Here is a 19,592-nt window from a genome sequence, read left to right as displayed (position 1 = left end):
AGGTAGAGATTTTCTCTACTCAGCACTAGAGATCCTGGAACCTTTCTAGTACAAAACAAAGCTTTAATCATAAGTTGGAATTTCTGAAAATAACTTAGTATTTATGGCTGTTTCCACCTGAACCTCAGCTATTAATTAACATTCTTTTGATAAGTGAACTTTGAGACTCTGGCTGGAGTCAAAGCTTGTATTTCCAAAACTTTGTGAACAATATTGTTGGTAGTTTCTAAATATATGTTTACTGAAAATAACAACAGAAGGTAATGCTGGATTGTAGAGAAGGTATTAATTTTCTTCTAGCTTTTCAGTCAATGAGGGTAGATTTTAAATCCTTTTCCATCCTCTTTAAAAAACTTCTGCAAAGAGAAACAGATGGCCTACCCCGCCTAGCACACCTGTTTTACTGGTTACTCTTTGTCAGACAAAGCTTTCAGACACACAGACTCACCCTGACTTACTAAAATGCCGCCTAATTATAATATGCATGTCCCTCTCCCGAGAGTAAAGGAACTGAGTGTTTCCCAGTGTTCCTTAAGAACCATTGCCATTAATAGACGCAGATTTTACTTCAAAAACAAGGAGAGCGCTCTCCCTCCCTGGAGTATGCCCTGCCTTCCCTTTACCTTCCTCCCCCTCCCTGCCCCTGGCACCTCACCATTGGCTTCCTCACTCCCAAGCTCCAAGGGCCTTTCCTTTGCCTCTGTAACTCATTTCCTCAGCCCATTTCTTTAGGGAATTACTTTTTCCACTTCTGTTACTTACCCAATAAATGATATCTTAGGGAAAAAAAGTAAGGAAAGATCTACTGCTTTTTGTTCATACTATAAAAGTAAAGCATAGTCAGTGTAATAACTTTAAGAACACAAGACAATATAATGATATGATTAAAACCACCCCAGATTTCAGCACCCAAAGATAATTACTATTGATATTTTGAATAATATACTTTCAGGTGTTTCTCAACATGAAGGCTTATAAAACTAAAATAATACTATATACAGAAGTGGGTAAAAGTGGGTTAACAACAACAATAAATAATACAATAGTTAATAAATAAGTGATAATATAAGAATAAACTGTATTTTGTGTACTCACAACTGTAAGCCTACTTTTGCCAGCCCCTATACGTGGCACTGTTTTTAAAAAATCTTTTTTTTAAACCTGCATCATGTTCTGTATACCTGTCATTTTTAAATACAGAACTAATTAATCACCATCATTTTTTATAGCTGCATAGTATTCAATTGTATAGTTATATTTTTTTACAAATATTTTATTGATTATCAATTAGGTTATTCTAATTTCTTGGCTTAATATGTAAAGGTTATAGAAAATATTCTTGAGGATTTATTTTTATTATCTTCTTGCAATAAATTATTAGTAGTACAATTATAAAATTAAAGCTTATGTGCTTTTTTGAGGTTACTATATTTTGCTAAATTGCCCTCCAAAAGGTTTGTATCACCCTAACTCCTACCAACATTACAAAAGAGTTGGCATTTTCTCACCAACTCACCAACCATAGGCATTTGATAGGTTTATAAAAAAGTATTTTTGGTGAGAAAATATATATCAATGTTGTATCCACTTATATTTCTTTACATCTAAAATATTTTCATGTATTTATTGGCTATTTGTATTAAATTTGTCTTTTGCCCATAGTTCTACTAAATAATATTTTTCTTACTAGATGAAGATCTCACTATATATTAGACTAAGCAAGATGAGTTTACTGAATTTCTAAAGAAACTGCTTTTTTTTCACATTTCTGTTTGGAAGCCTCAAATTTTAAGTCTTATCCCTAAAGGTACATGCAAATTACTAGAATTCTGCTAAGAAAAAAATACATATTGCTCGGACAAAATGATACAAAAGGACTATTTTCTACTCTTAAAAGAGAGTCCAAATGACAGTTGAAAAAGTAACTTCTAATAGTCATCTGACAAATTTGGTTATTCACTAGCAGTGAAAATCAGGGCAAACCAAAGAACACAAAACTAATCTATGAGTGTATACATGCTGCTTTTAGTTTATAATTCTCGTGAATTCTTCTTGTGCCCTCTAAAATGGTAGTATACAATGTTCGCTCTCTGTATCATTTACAGAAAATAACTGGAACTCGGGAAGTAAATTGGCACATAGAGGCTCCCTTTGTGAAAATCATGTAGCCACCTGTGTCCCCGTTATGCTTTAATTAGGTATTCCACATCACACTGGGGAGAGTAAGTCACCCTAAATGAATGCTTTTCCATTGTTTCCTTAGGAACGTGGCAAATTTCAGACTTTCAACTAAGTTCCCAGGTTTCGCATTATTCCAGGGGTTCTAAAGAATGTGATGTACAGGCAGATGATAGCTTTTCTTACTCTTTCTGAGTCTAGAAAATAAGTAGGTGCCACCTGCTCAGGTTTGCAGAGAAGAGTAAAAAATCAGAGAGCGAAAGTATGTCACATGTGCGTTTGTTGCCATTGTATAGATTGTTTTGGCTAAATTTTTTTAAGTTATCAAGGATGTAATACAATATGTGCAGATTTCCTGTATGTATGGAAACAACGAGTAGAGACTTCGGCTTAAATTCTAGGTCATCAAGAAACAGATCCACAACAGAATTTCTTAGCTTTTATTAACTGCAGAAAGAACGCCTCTCAAGGAGAGAGGAAGCATCGTATTTAATCTGGCTCCCCCTTCACTCCTTCCAAAGGAAGCATGAGCTCAGCACTCAATGTGTATATCGGTGACACAGTACTCTGCTCATGAAAGGAATGGGATCAGTTATCCATTTTAATGCAGGATGAAAATAAAACTGTAAATCTCTTCTTCCTCTAACTGTAGTCATTTCTGAGAGGAAGGGTGGGACATACCAAACATTTGTATAAAATCAGAATAAAATGTGATTTGCGTGTGTGTCTAAAATCCTGTCTTGTTCATATGTTCACTACTGGTTTTACGAGGATATCTTGTTTCCCAATTAGATTTTGAACTCCTTTGGGGCAGGGACTTCATCTCATATTTTTGTATTCCCTTACCGCATATACAATGAGTGTTTGTTTATAGATTGCTTTGCAAGGCTTTGGGAAAATGAGCTTAACGTATCTACAATTGTGTCACACAATGGATTCATAATAAAACAGGGCCTTATAAACGCTATTAAAAAATTGTGCTAGACAGGGTTTACTTCAAAATAATTAAATGAAGACATGTCTCAGGGTTTTCACAGAGTGTAGAATCTCCACTGAAAATAGACCATTATATGCATATTCTGCATGTACTGCGTGTGTGAATTACCTACCATGGAAAATCAATTTTAGTCCCAGAAATAGTAAATAATCAAAACTAGAAACACGGCATTTTATAAGGCTGATTCCTAGATAAGAATACACTTTTAGAAACCTGTATTTTTCCTGCAAAAATAACAATTGAAATGGAAAATTGGCCATCGGCTCTTTGTTCTTCAACAACAGGCTGTCATTAGACATATCTTTAAGGCTAAACTGGAACTTCAAGTTTTGTTATCCTCCCTTTTTAACTGCAATTCTTTATACTCAGAGGACTCAGGTGCAGCTGTGTTCCTGAAATACACACCCACACACCTATACTAGCTTCTAGATACCAGGTGATTAAAAACATTACCTACATGCATTTTTTTTTTACAGAAGTGTTTCATGCAGATGGTTATATAAATCAGTTATAATCTGAAGTTTTCATAATGACTTGCCCTAATGTATTAGCCTTTATGGACATTTAATAATGGATGAAGATGTGGAATGCTCTGTTAAATACATAATAATGTTAAATACATTTAATACATTTTTATTCTATAATAGACTATTTTTAATAAATGACTGCATTCATTTACAAAATGAGTTGTGAGTCAATTATGCATAAAATAGGTTGACCAGATTTGAGTACAAAAATTCTAAAATAAAAAAAATAGACTGTGACTCTTATTACTACTATAGTATAATATGATTATTTCCAAACATATTTTTGGTGGTCAGAATTCTTTTAATGGCAATCTACATGGTATACAGAAAAAATATGTACTAATAAAACCAATGAATTGCATGACCTATTTTGGCCCAAACAGTCCATTCTCTGTCAATTAAGTAAACAAATTCAGTTTTTCAGTTCTCTTAAGATAATTACATTATTTGCTAAATACGTATGTGCCAGGTGCTATGCTAGTTCATCGAATCCTGACAATAATATGACGTAGGCATGATTACAGCCATTTTGCAGATGAAGAAACCGAGACTTAGGGAGGTTGAGTAACTTGGCCAAGGTCACAGAGCTAGTGAATGCCTAGCTGAGATTCAGCTCTAGCTGCTCTAGCTTCAAAGCTTATGCCTGTGGTTCTTACTCATCACTGCAAAAAAAAAAAAATACTTATTGGGCATATGCCATATGTCAGCCACCCTGCTAGATGCCAAAAATAAAGTAGTCAACTAGAAAATTTCTGCTTTCCATGGGACTTAGCAAGAGAGACTAATAGCAAAAAATTAAAAAGACAAGTGACAAAAGTCATTACATTTGTGGGAAGCACCATAGCACAGGTATACTAGCATACCTCCTGGGAACGGGACATTACTGAGTCAGATGGTTCTCCCTCACACCACTGGGTCATCTAGTTCATGCAGTACTAACTGATATTCTGCAGCCCAGCACTGCCCCAGTCTCAAGGAGTTTGAAGTAACAGAACATAGAAAAGTTTTTTATTTGTATTACCAACAAATCTATCAGCTGGATCATCCCTCCAACCCTAAAAGAAGGCAGAGGAAGACATGCCTGGAGGGATGATCCACATTCCATAAGGGAAGCTTGCTGTCAGCCTCCGGAGTCAAGCTACTCCTCCAAGTGGCCAGACTGGGTCTCAGACCCACCTGGAGGACAGGGTCAGAGTTTGAAATTTGTACACCAGGACAGATGGCTATCAGTTGGTGAGGACAACTTGATTAATTTATTATTTATTGCTTATTTTATGATTTTTTGGGTGGAGGGGCTCATTTTGGAAAAAGATCCAATTGCATCTTGTGGCAGGCCCATACCCCTCAGAACACTGTCGATCAGACTCATGGCTCCATTTTAACCTAAACTGTTAGGCTGTTTCTTCCCTTGAAGTACACATCAGATACATGGGATTGTTTTTAATCACTTGACTTGATCAGGTGCCCATATGTGTATATAAGAGTGTCTCCATTCGTAGCTTTAAAATCACCATTACCACTGAGAAACCAAATTTAAATGGTTTCTACATGTGCTCTAGACATTAGTTCCTTTGTAATATTCCAGGAAACAAGTCAAAACAGTCGTACAAAATCTGTCTCTTTTGAATTTTCTCCCACTTAGGAGATGCATTAGTTTGCTAGGGCTGCCAAACGAAGTGCCACAGACTGGGTAGCTGGAATCCAAGAGCAAGGTGTCGGTACTATTGGTTTCTTCTAAGGCAACTGTCCTGGCTTGTAGACTGACTGTCATCTCCGTGTGTGTGTGTGTGTGTGTGTGTGTGTGTGTGTGTGTGTCCTACTTTTCTCTTCTTATAAGGACACATATTGAATTTGGATCCACCATAGTTACTTCACTTTCACTTAATCACCTCTTTAAAATCCCTATCTCCAAAAATAGTCAAATAGTCACATTTGAGGAACTGGGAATTAAGACTTCAACATATGAATTTGGGAATGAGGAGGGGGAGCACAATATGCCCCATAACAGGAGCGTTTACAACATATGAGAGCCCTCCCTGTCCAGTTTATCACTCATTTATAGAGTATAAAGGTTTATGGTAACGTCTCAACTCCTAATAGCTACTAAGGTTGGCCTGACTGGGCTCTTCTCCCCACCCCTTTACAGACGGCAGCTTCCTCTAGCACAGTGTTTGCTAGCGAGGGGTGTACACCACTGGACAGGAAGCTAGGTGGTATAAATAACATTGAGTCTCATAGTGAAAGTGATTTAATTCCCTTGCCGTTCTTCAGAGGAAGTCCTTGGGCAGTCTGGATTCGCTGGTAATGTTTTTAACACTTGCTAATTCCTCCCTACCCACTCCCCCCCTCCCCCCCGCCCCCGTTTTGCTAAGCAAACAGCAACCAGGCCCCATGCTCAAGAGCCTTTGGTAAGCAACAGCATCTAGTCCCAACTAAATACTATTTTTGTTGCATGTTTGTTATCATTGAATTCACGAGGGCACCCACTATTTCCATTTGCGGTGATTCTGTTTGTCAATTAAAATTGTGATATGTTTTCTTTTTTAATTTAAAATGAAATATTTAGGTTAAGAAAAAATAAGTTGAAAGAAAAGTATTAATGATAGCATGAGTGGTAGGCAGATATGGAAAAATCATGAAGGTGGTCTACAAGGGATCTGAAGTCTTAGAAATACTGCTCTTGAGTGTAAGATAAGCAGAAATACTGGTCTTATGGACTCTGAGCTGTTCACTCCTCAGAGCAATAACACTTCAAAGTCTAACCTGAGCCATCACTCTCAGTACTATTTTTTCAAATATATTTTTATTGATTTCAGAGAGGAAGGGAGAGGGTGAAAGAGATAGAAACATCAATGATGAGAGAGAATCATTGATCAGCTGATTCCTGCACGCCCCCTACTGGGGATTGAGCCTGAAACCTGGCATGTACCTGGCAGGGAATCAAACCATGACCTCCTGGTTCATAGGTTGAAGCTCAACCACTGAGCACACTGGCCAGGCTCTAGTACTATTGTGGTCAACCTTGCTTCCAGGAACCTGGTTCACTCCCAGAGTGGCAGGCCTTCTCCACTATGAGAAGAGTGGGGCAGAGCTGCCTTCCCTTTTCGTTCTCCTGAAAAATGCCAGATAAAGTATCTACAATCCACAGGGAAGGGGCTCACTCTTTGGGTCCTTTCCCTTTTATTTCAGTTCCAACCTTGACATGAGTAAGGCTTTCATCTTAATAAAGGAGCAGCTTAACAGAAGTTTAGTCCAGGCACTCGTAGACAAAACAACATTTCTGACTTGGACCTGAAAACTTCCAGGAAATCCCAGCGCATATCTGACTCATAGCTACTTCCCAGTCTTGTTCTCTATCTTTGTCACAGTTTTATAATTTAAGGTTTTATTCCTTGCTTCCCTACTGAATTTCTGATTTAATGCTAACTTTAGGACTCAGGTAGCTCAATAAGATGCTAGGCTTATCTTTGTGTTGGACATTCTAACTTTGTAAGATGTTTTATCCCCAAGAGTAAAATATATCCCCAATCAAAATCGGTTAAATAATCTATTGTACCACTACATGGTGGTTTTAGAAAAATTATTAATACATATTAATATTAAACAAAGAAAGCAGTTTAAAAGACAGCATTCTAGTAAAGTACTACTTTTTAAGAGCATTGCAATTGATTCATATATAATTGGAAGTTATGCTATAATGTTATCAATGGTTCTTTAGCTGGAGAGATTATAAACATTTTTAATTTAGGCTTTATACTTTTCTATATGCTCTTAATAGTCTACATTTACTTTTTATTTTGTTTAAAATTTAAAGGTGGAGAACCAAGATGGTGGCATAGGTTAATGCCGGAGATTGCTGCCTTGAACAACCAAATCAAAACACACCGAAAAGACGGAACAGACATCATCCAGAACCACAGGAAGGCTGGCTGAGTGGAAATTCTACAATTAGGAGGAAAGAGAATATCATACCCAGACTCAGAGGAGGCGAAGTGCTGAAGTGAAATACTCAGGTATGGAGTGCGCGCGGAGCAGGCTGGCGGCGGAGGGTGCGGTTGGTGCTTTCAATCCGGAGGGAGTCTCAGATTCTGAGCTCCAGATCCGGGCGAGTCTCTAGGGACCCAGACTCAAACGGGAGAAGCGGGACTGTCTGGCTTCAGTCGGAACTCGAAGGCAGCTTTCTCTCTGAGGTTTGCAGCGGTTGCTGGGACTCTGTGAGGCAGAGCCCCTAGGGACGGAACTGAGAGCTGCCATAACTGCTCTATCCGGCCCACCCTGTTGATCCCGAGCCCGAGCGACCCACCCGCCCCGCCCAAGTCCTGTGCAGAGCCATTTGCCAGATAGCCTCAGGCAAAGGCTAGATTAGCACCTCCCTAGAGGACAGAAGTTTTCCCACTGCAGACATAGCTGATTCTCACAGCCAGCTGACCTGGAGGTCAAATCCCCCCAGTATTAACTACAACAATCAAGGCTTAACTATAGGAGGACTGCACACAAAGACCACTAGGGGGTGCACCAAGAAAGCATAAAAAATGCAGAGACAAAGAAACAGGACAGCCGAAACCGGTTTGGCTCAGTGGATAGAGCGTCGGCCTGCAGACTGAAAGGTCCCGGGTTCGATTCCGGTCAGGGGCATGTACCTCGGTTGCGGGCACATCCCCGGTAGGAGATGTGCGGGAGGCGGCTGATCAATGTTTCTCTCCCATCGATGTTTCTAACTATCTCTCTCCCTTCCTCTCTGTAAAAAATCAATAAAATATATTTAAAAAAAAAAAAAAAGAAACAGGACAAAACTGTCAATGGAGGATATTCAGTTCAGAACCACACTTTTAAGGTCTCTCAAGAACTGTCTAGAAGCCGCCGATAAAGTTATTGAGATCCTCAACAAATCCAATGAGACCCTCGATGTTATGATAAAGAACCAACTAGAAATTAAACATACATGGACTGAAATAACGAATATTATACAGACTCCCAACAGCAGACCAGAGGAGCGCAAGAATCAAGGCAAAGATTTGAAATGCGAAGAAGCTAAAAACACCCAACCAGAAAAGCAAAATGAAAAAAGAATCCAAAAATACGAAGATAGTGTAAGGAGCCTCTGGGACAGCTTCAAGCGTACAAACATCAGAATTATAGGGGTGCCAGAAGATGAGAGAGACCAAGATATTGAAAACCTATTTGAAGAAATAATGACAGAAAACTTCCCCTACCTGGTGAAAGAAATAGACTTACAAGTCCAGGAAGCACGGAGAACCCCAAACAAAAGGAGTCCAAAGAGGACCACACCAAGACACATCATAATTAAAATGCCAAGAGCAAAAGACAAAGAGAGACTCTTAAGAGCAGCAAGAGAAAGAAACTCAGTTACCTACAAGGGAGTACCCATACAACTGTCAGCTGATTTCTCAACAGAAACTTTGCAGGCCAGACGGGAATGGCAAGAAATATTCAAAGTGATGAATACCAAGAACCTACAACCAAGATTACTTTACCCAGCAAAACTATCATTCAGAACTGAAGGTCAGATAAAGAGCTTCACAGATAAGGAAAAGCTAAAGGATGTCATCACCACCAAACCAGTATTTATGAAATGCTGAAAGGTATCCTTTAAGAAGAGGAAGAAGAAGAAAAAGGTAAAGATACAAATTATGAACAACAAACATGCATCTATCAACAAGTGAATCTAAGAATCAAGTGAATAAATAATCTGGTGATCATAATAGAATCAGGGACATAGAAAGGGAATGGACTGACTATTCTTGGGGGGGAAAGGGGTGTGGGAGATGCAGGAAGAGACTGGACAAAAATTGTGCACCTATGGATGAGGACAGTGGGTGGGGAGTGAGGGCGGATGGTGGGGCGGGAACTGGGAGGAGGGGAGTTATGGGGGGAAAAAAGAGGAACAAATGTAATAATCTGAACAATAAAGATTTAATTAAGAAAATAAATAAATAAATAAAATTTAAAATAGAGCTCATGTTTTTTAAAAAAAAGTTCTCTTCAAATGTTTCCAAGATGTGTCTCTGCCATCTAAAATAGTGACCCCTGCCCTGACCAGTTTGGCTCAGTGGATAGAGCGTTGGCCTGCGGACTGAAGGGTCCCAGATTCGATTCCGGTCAAAGGCATGTACCTTGGTTGCGGGCACATCCCCGGTGGGGGGTGTGCAGAAGGCAGCTGATCGATATTTCTCTCTCATCGATGTTTCTAACTCTCTATCCCTCTCCCTTCCTCTCTGTAAAAAAGTCAATAAAAATATAAAATAAAATAAGTAAATAAATAAAATAGTGAACACTGCTGCCCAGGACTCTTAGAGAAATTCCTTTTGTCCTCAGCAGAGGTGCTGAGAAAGGAATAGAAATGCTACATTATTCCTGAACCATTCTCTACCAAGGGACACAGTCCTAGGTGAGATACAGGGCCAACAAAACAAGTTTGGCTGATTTCCTTAGTTCTAGAGTAGTGACCCCCGCCCCTTCTGCCCCCACCTTGAAGAGATTGAAAAACAATAGTTCTTCTCACAGGATTGTGAAACCAAAACAGCAAGTGAAAAGAGGCTGACACCAGGTTGGAATTTCAATAACCGGATACTTTATTTTATTCCTTTCCAGCCCTTTATTTTGGCTCCTCAATTATAAAGCTTTCTGTATGGCAGTGGTTCTCAATCTTTTTAACCCCATCACCCATCAGATCCAGCATGGCTCCTAAAAGAACTAATTTTCAAAGGGATGAGAAAGCTAGCCTCATGCAGGTGCAAATCAGAAGGGGGAAGGGAATTTTACTTGGATAAAAATACTCCTCAATGCTTCCAGTACCCTCCCACACACACTTTGCTAATTACTGCTCTATAATATTTTATTGCTTTTTATTGAATATTTAGATCAACATCATAGACAATTATGTACTTAAACAAAACAGCTTTACTATATTCTGCTAAACATTGATAGAGCTACTTCCTTCTCCCTTCTCCATTCTCCCTTTTCCCTTCCTACACATACCCTAACTTTCTTTTGTTTTTAAAACCCATGTGCTTCAGAGGAAGATATTTCCTCTTCAGCTTCGGAGCTAGGTACAGGTTATCTCAACCCCTTGCAGCAATGACTGGTTTTGGAACAGGGCCCAGGCAAATCGGCCCTAGCATTCCCCTGGCCATAGGATTGTTCAGAAATGAGCATGAGCATCTATGGGAGCCAATGAGATGCCAGCTGCTTAGAAAGAAAAGTCCTTGCTTCTTGGGTAAGTCTCCCCCATCCACTCCCCCCCTCCCGCGCCCCCCCCCCTCCCCCAAGAGACACACTTTTTCTCTGTAAGTCACTTTGTACTGTTGGGAAGCCTGGGACTGTCACAGCCTCTCCCCAGTGAGGGAAGCTGACCTGAGGATGAAACAGCTCCAAGTATAGCATATAAATGGGGGCTTTGCAGAGACTGCACCAACCCTGAAACCCTTCCTACTTCTAAAGGGCCAAGTGCATACATTTCCTTATTCAGTAAATCAGCTGGGGTAAAGTTTTCCATTTGTTGCAGCTGAAAGCATACTAATACTGACACAACATGTGTTATATTAAAGATTTTCTCAAAATACAAATTCATGATCTCAGTGTGAACTGAGTTTCACTTCATAGGTTGGAATGAATAGGGGGGAAAAAGTTGCTTTAGTCTCTGTAACTGTTGATTTAAGTGAATTGCCTCAAATAGCATCTTAAATATGAATTCTAAAGTTTCCATTGAATACAGCATAATAATATGGTTGGTTACAAGAGTTGAAGGCTTTCAGCAATCAAAAATGCCAATGACCTTAAAGCAAATTTCAATAAGAGAATTTGTGCTTAAACTGTTTTACCTGTAATGTCCTTGAGATCTAATCTTAAAATATCAATGCTGATAAAATGTAATCAAGATACATTTCTTTGTGAATAATTTATGTATCATATCATCAGGTTGAAGAATGACATTGAAGAGAGATTTCAATAACTATTTACAGTATCATAAAAATAATCCCAATACTTTTTAAAAGTGGTGCCTTTTCAGACAATTCATTCCTTTAAATAAATTGAATAATTTTAAAATCACAACATTAAAAATTATAAAAATAAAAGAAGGTCAACTTTGAAAAAAACTCATCTTCTTTCTTCTCTGGTGAAATCATTTCATATTTTGTTTTGTAGCTGGTATGTCTAGGAAATCAATACATTTAAGTGTGTAGGGAGAGGGGCTGGATATAAAAACAGATGCAAGATAATCCACATGATTATTTTCTAGGAGAAATGTAACTGTATTGGAAGTGAATGTTTCTGAAGATTACTTAGGTACCAAAATAATTTTGGAAAACCTGTGTTACATTTTGATAGAAAATCTGCTGCCCTTCAAAGATGTTTATTTTGGGGTTTCTACTTTTTCTCCATTAAATTCAGCAGTATTTATTTTGCAGACTGCAGATCCGTAGGCACTTTGCTACCCATCCTCCATTATTTACTTATATTTAATTTGCTTTTTTCATACAGTCCTACACATTATAATAGCATGTGGCCACTGAGAAAATAATTGGTCATTTAAATTTAAAGCGATTTCTATTTCTCTTCCATAGGAAAATAGGAAAGAGAAATAGATATACCAAAGTAGAAAGCTCTTAAATTAAGGGAAAATGTATTAAAATAACTCTCTTCTTTTTTGTGTGTGTGGATGTTTATGTTTGAGATTTTAGAATGGAAAAGGAGTACTAGTATGTGATAAGGTCCAAACAAACAATATGAGACAATTTGTAGGTTCTATTTTCAAAAATTTAAAACATTTTAATCCAATATGAATGTTTTGAGGGGAAGAGGACTCATAAACAAAATATATTAATGAGTGAAATTTTGACCAAAATAAATGACATATTTTTGAATATAGCCATGGTTGGTTTGAGGGGACTGGGAGAAAAAGGAGCATGAAATAACTGTCTGATTACTGGGTACCAGATTGAAGTATGTTCTTTGATTTAAATGGATTTAAAGTTAATGAATTCAAAGAAACTGCTATGAGGTTCCACCTTTCCATATCAAAATGATAACATTAGGCACCCATACTCTTGAGAACCAGGTTTGGTAGGGAGAAAGCTAATTGATCTAGGTAGAAACACTTTAGGGAAAAGGACAAGAAGAAAAGAAACCTGACCATGTATGAAAAATGAGCACTCCCTAAGCTCTGCTCTTAGAAGTGGCAAGTTACCTATTTAGATGGGATGATAATTGGGTTCAATGCATTTGTTATATCATTTAATACTTTTTAAATGGAAGCAAACTTAAGTCCTGGAATGTCTGCTCAGTTGTCCTAAACTTTGAAGCTTACTTTAATTTAAAAAAGAAAAGAAAAATCACCAGTGAACTTGACTGAACATAGATATATGATAAATTTATTCAATTCCTTTTATTAAGTTTGGAGGTAAATTTTCCAAGGTAGATAGGAAGGCTAATTTGGGTATTTGAAATTTAAAGAAACTCCTAGGAATTTATGGTTCTATTTTGGTCCAGGTAAGAAACAGGAGAAAGTCCTTGAAAACTTCTGATTTCTACATTTTAAAAAAATTGAAGTATAGAGTTTGACAAAAGTAGAAAGCTACTAGCCAAATATAACAAAATAATATTATAGCATTTTATTTTAAAGAAATGAATATTCCAAGAAATTATTTAATATTTTGATAAATCTACTCAATAATAGAGTATGTTAGTCAAACATATCAAATCATGTTAGGTTTAGAGTACATCTACTGGCTAAAATCCATTATAGTTTCATCCATTTATTAGGCAAATATTTATTGAATGCCTATTGTACCAAGCACTATAGACCCTGGGGATAGAGTTGAACAAAAAAGGCCCCTATCTCATGGAACTTAATTAATGGATTGTACTTCATTGGACTTGTGCTATTAACATAATGACTGGTTAATTTAAACAAGAATTTTGGATCAAAACAATGTTAAAATTTCCAATAAGAAAATAATAACAAACAAGTATTAAAATGTATTTTTAATTTCATCCTGCTGAGTAGACTTCATTTTGGTGTGTTGATATTCCCCATTAGAGATAACAAAAACCAGTTTGTTAATAAATACCGCCTGAGTGGTTAATCCATTTCCTAAGGAAGATTGGTATAATGTGAAAGCACCAGCTATGTTCAATATAAGCAATATTGGAAAAACATTAGTCATGAGGACTCAAGGTCTCAAAGGTGGTGTGGGTTTTTTTTGTTTTTGTTTTTGTTTTTAAACTTTATTCTTATTGATTTCAGAAAGGGAAGGAGAGGGAGAGAGAGATAGAAACATCAATAATGAGAAAGAATCCCCTACTAAGAATTGAGCCCACAACCCAGGCATGTGCCCTGACCAGGAATCAAACTGAGACCTCTTGGTTCATAGGTCAATGCTCAATCACTGAGCCATGCCAGCCAGGCAAGAGCCATGTTTTTGAAATGAGCCTACCTTAACTGCAGAATAATAAAGTTGCATTTAGAAAATCCAAGCGAATTACTGAGAAGGTTCAGGACAAAAATTGACTAATTTCCATGGCCTGGATCTTACCCCTGACAAAATGTGCTCCATGGTCAAAAAATGGCAGACCATGACTGAAGCTCATGTGGATGCCGATTATCGATGATTATTTGTGTCATCTATTTTGTGTTGGTTTTACTAAAAAAATGCAACAATCAGATTAGGAAGACGTCTTATGCTCAGCATTAACAGGTCCACTGAATCCAGAAGATGATGGAAATCATGATCCTAGAGGTGCAGACAAATGACTTGCAAGAAGTGATCAATAACCTGATTCCGGATTGCATTGGAAGAGACATAGAAAAGTTTTGCCAATCAATATATTTACCCCACTCTTTTTTGTTAGAAGTCAAAATGTTGGAGAAGCCCAACATTGAACTGGGAAAACTCATGGAGCTTCATGGTGAAGGCAGCAGTTCTGGAAAAGCTCCTGGGGATGAGACAGGTACTAAAAGTTAAATGAGCTGAAAGATATACACCTCCGGTCCAAGAATCTGTTTAAAATTCAGACTTTTAATGGTGACAAATAAAAAATCCTATTTGTTAAAAAACCTCGCATTGTGTCTATGAGTATTGATTTAAATTCTTCAGATGTCTAGATTTTTAAATAGTTACTTTTTTCTTCTCACTCCCTATGGAGTAACCCTCTTTGTCAGGCTACTTGTGGCACAGTCAATGAGAACACTAATGAAACATAGAAACTTAATACTATAACTCTCTTCTTTTTCTTTTCTTTAATTTTTCCCTCTTTCTCCCTTTAACTCTTGTAGGATAATCATGTTTTTGAAGATTAACCTACTCACTCTCTTCTCTGATATCCAATACAAAACCATTTGTTTATAGTCATCTAAATCTTGGAGCCTTTTCCCAAAGCATCACCATAAACCGTCCTTTTCCCCTTTAATCCAATAAATCATTTATTTTCCTATTGTTAAGAAGTTTCTAAAATCAAATAGATTACAAGGTACTTCTTAATGTATCAGAGAATGGCTGGTGGGTCTGAACAAGCCGATCTTGAAGCTACATTTCCTGATCTGTACCAAATTATGTCTTCACCTGAGTCCTCTACACATGTAACAGGAACAGGAAGAACCTCAGGCTTATCACCTTATATAGTGTTAAGTGAGTACTGGGCTGCTGGTTGTAGGCAGCAAAGCCAGTGTGGTCATCTTTTACAAATCCTGGGCGGTGTGTCTGGGCCTTAGTGGCCATGGGTGTTCTTCCTAATGAGGAAGACATGACACCTCTTTTTCATCCTTTGGGTCACGGGTGATGACTCCAAGGCAACAAAGTCCACATCCAACATCCTGTTGCCTGTTAACACTTGCTAAAACCCACTTGGAAGTGTACACATTTATGTAAATAAAAAGTATTATGTTGGCAGCACAAACACATGCAATTATTTGGGAAAGACAGTTTTGTGATGTACGCCACCCTCAAGGTGTAACGGCTTGGCTTCCTTGTACCACTCGTCCAAACGTGCAACTAAGCTTGCTGGGTGCTGGCAGGGGAGCGGGTAGTGCTATCACTGAGGGGAAGTGAGTGAGAATTTGAGAGAGGTCTCTGTCTTCTCTGAGTCTGGGCCATATATTTAGAGCCTGTCTTTGAATTCAAGGGAAGTTGTTTGTTTTATTTATTGCCTGTTGTGGTAACTTTTCTTGTTATCACATACGGGTAGGGAAGCGTTTTATGCCCTTTGGATGTACTTGGAATATCAGCATTAAACAGAACCAGAGGTATCCTGTCTTACAGCGAACTCTCTGTTTCCATTTTGTGGGGTCGGACCTCCATGCACCAAACGCTCACCCGGACGCTGGGGAATTTCCCCGGCAGACAGCTGAGTAGGCGGGCACCAGCTCTCCCTCCACCATTGGCTTCAGTATTTCAGAGGGAAGCTTTTTAAAGGCGGGAAAAATCGACACACTTCAGACATTACATAACAGGTGAATCAAAGTCCCACAATGTCACACAGTGTTTCTCAGTGTCACAGTGACAGGTCATCTGTTTTAGCATCTGCTGTCAGTTCTATCTTCTACCCCTAAAATGAAGCCCTCTCAAAAGCCCCTGCCTCTAGTTTGCAGGTCCTGCACCCACGGCCTAGTCTTTCCAAAGCAGCAAAGCAGCCTTTTCTGATGGCCTGCAGCCCTTTGCCACAGCTCCAGAATTGTCCCCAACCCTGTCTGTTCTCTGTGGAGTGGAGGCATTCTCACACCCTCTACTCTGTACTTGGCCTCAGGGAGAGCCACTGTGACACACTGATAGGGCAGCTAAGAGCTCATCCCAGTCTAAGGTAACCCCATGAAGCTTAGGCCACAGAGGAGGGAGTGCAAGAAATGCTGCTTTTTTGCCTGGTTGGTGTGGTTCAGTGGCTGAGCATTGACCTTTTGAGCCAGGAGGTCACAGTTTAATTCCTGGCCTGGGTTTTGGCTCTATCCCTAGTGGGAGGAGTGCAGGAGGAAGCCAATTGATGTTTCTCTCTCATTGATGTTTCTATCTCTCCCTCTCCCTACCTTTCTCTAATACACACACACACACACACACACACACACACACACACGTACTGCGTGGCCAGATTATTATGACCACCTGACGTTTGTAGGCAAAGTAGCCGTACACTGCATCGTATGGAAGCCGAAGGCCTGTTCGAACACCTTTGCTGTCTGCAGTTACCAAGATAAAATGTCTCCAATTCACACAGGAACACAAGGATTGGAGGGTCGAGCATTGGAAAAAAATCATGTGGTCCGATGAATCATGTTTCCAGTTGCATCATGCAGATGGCAGAGTGAGAATTTGGCAGAAGCAGCATGAAAGCATGCACCCCACATGCATGAGTACAACCCTTCAAGCTGGTGGGGGCAGTGTTATGGTTTGGGCATGTTTTCCTGGCATGATTTGGGCCCTTTAATTCATGTGGAACAACATCTGAATAGCAAAACATACCTAAGTATCATTGCTGATCAAGTTCATCCTATCATGTTGATGGCGCATCCCAATAGAGATGGCTTCTCCCAACAAGACAATGCGCCATGCCACGGTGCTCATATTGTGCAGGAGTGGTTTCAAGAACATGAGGGAGACTTTACCTTGCTTAGGTGGCCGCCACAATCACCAGATCTCAATCCAATTGAGCATTTGTGGGACGAAGTTAAAAGAACCATCAGGCAGCTGGTTCCACAACCATCAAATCTCACAGAACTGGACAGTGCTATTCATGGTGTCAGATTCCTCACGTCACCTTTCAACATCTCGTGGAGTCAATGCCAAGAAGAATCGCCACGGTATTGAAGGCAAAGGTGGCCCAACGAAGTACTGATGGGGTGGTCACAATAATCTGGCCACTCAGTATATATAAATGCTGGTTTTCTTTTCACTCTTAAATTCAACTCCAAGCTTCTTCTGCCAGGCTTCTCACTCATCAACGGGACTCCCTCCTCCACACACAAAGCGCTGTTCCAAGGTGCTGGGGTCTAATGTGGAGCCAATATTTGGGGAGGCCTTACAAGTTTCTGCCCAGGCTTGTCACTGATAAGCTGCCCATCATCCGAGCCACCATGGTCCCCTGAAGTCTAGTGCGTCTGTGAATTCTGTGTCAAATTAGGGGCATAAGAACCTATCTAAAATCTCACTTTCCTAGGGATCCCATGGGGCCAGTACCTATTTCTGTCCCCTCCCAAATGTTCTGCCAGGGAGTGAAATGTGGGTCCTCATCCCTCTCCTTTATCCCGCTCCTCCCCAGTTTTAGGCATTCTCTACTTCGTTCCTTACTACTCTCATTTCTTTACCCTTCAAGGACATCTGTTAGAACCACTTTAATGAATTTAGGCCAGACTCACTAACCTGTGGCTGGCAGAAGTTTTGGGTTGACTCATGCAGTATTTTTTGTTTGTTTAAATGAAATTAGTTACCAGCACTTAAAAATTGGATGAGTTCACATAAAAATCTATAATCCTAATTTCCTGTGGAAATTAGGCAAAAACGGGCTTCTACTGCATGGCAATTACCAGTTGGGGCAGAGAAGGGCTGTCCCACCAGGGGCTCTGTCTCTGCTCAGGCCCAGCCCTGCCCACTTCACCAATTAGTTAACAGCACCTGCCTGACCTGAAGAGCATTGACTTTGGGGTGCTAGGCTGTGGTCTTTCACAAAAGCCAGGGGGAGGGGCTGTTTGGGAGGATATTGACCCTAGAACATACTAGTATGTATAGGCCAAGATGAGGGAGTATAAAATCTGGTTATCTTTGCTCCACATTCACAATAAAAAATAGCTACCACATTCAGGGATTGCCTGGAAGCCTAGGCCCCTCCCAGAAGCAATGCCATTTAATCCTTGCAGAAACCATGTGACAGAAGGACTATTAATCCCATTTTACGGATGGGAAGACTGAGGTTCTGAGAAAAATGACTGGGCCAAGTCACAAAACTAATAAATAGTAGACCTTGAAATGCAAGTATAGGTGACTCTGCTACTGGGTTATATGGCCTTTCGGTCCATGGACATCTGTGGCCATTCTTCAAGGGATTAAAGGCACCGAAATTAACTGCCAAGTTTAATGAGATCAGCCTGAATCAGAGGTGAAATCACCTTGGCACTAAGTGAAAACCAGTGCCTTCCTCCACTCCTGCTCCCTCCAGAAGGAGGCTATTTTCTAAACATCTCTTGAAGAGCAGCAGTTATTCAATAGATGTGTTAATTTTATTTTTTATTTATTTAAAATATGTTTTATTGATTTTTTACAGAGAGGAAGGGAGAGGGATAGAGAGTGAGAGTTAACAACAACAAAAAGCTTTGAGATTTTTAATTTGTTTTTTGGTGTGTGTGTAAATTCATAGAAGTAGAATACTACCGAATATGATAAACTTTAAGGTTGACAAACTAATGAATTCAGAATCAAGCATTTAATCAAACTTGTAGGTTTGAATTTGCATATTTATAGTGTAATGAATTTCACATTGTCTAATAGAGTAAAAATTTATATTTTATTAGCATTTAGTTATATATTTTGAAACAATAATTGATGCTTCATAAACTTATAATGAAATTTTCTCTCATGAATTTAAGCTAAAAATATAATGATCTATGTTGTGGTTAAGTAATATTTTAAAATATTTTTTAAATTGGTTTTTTTTTTAGAGGTACATATTGAAAGAAATAAATTGATATGCTGTGAGGGAGTTCCTTCAAAACAGTGCAACTGTTTAGTATCACACATGAAAGAAAATTAGATTATTGAATAACAGATAAGGAGGCTATAGATGCTGATGGAATTATAATTCCATTTCTAGATAAGATAGATGGGAAACTTCACGCAATTAATTTTGTACAGTCTGTAAAAAACAACAACAACCTAACAACACCCTGACAA

The 19,592-nt window shown here is 38.9% G+C and overlaps 1 pseudogene across 1 annotated transcript; it reads left to right on the top strand.

Moving 5' to 3' along the window:
• The first annotated feature begins 13,806 nt into the window (after positions 1 to 13,806).
• LOC308518478 (small ribosomal subunit protein eS1-like) lies at positions 13,807 to 14,730 on the top strand (annotated as a pseudogene). Its single transcript has 2 exons — positions 13,807 to 13,912; positions 14,130 to 14,730. The product of its transcript is annotated as a small ribosomal subunit protein eS1-like (transcript).
• Positions 14,731 to 19,592: the final 4,862 nt, after the last annotated feature.

The sequence above is a fragment of the Myotis nattereri genome, assembly GCF_964212035.1.
Source record: "Myotis nattereri genome assembly, chromosome: 4".
NCBI lineage: Eukaryota > Metazoa > Chordata > Mammalia > Chiroptera > Vespertilionidae > Myotis > Myotis nattereri.
This window is presented reverse-complemented; position numbering and strand designations above follow the sequence as displayed.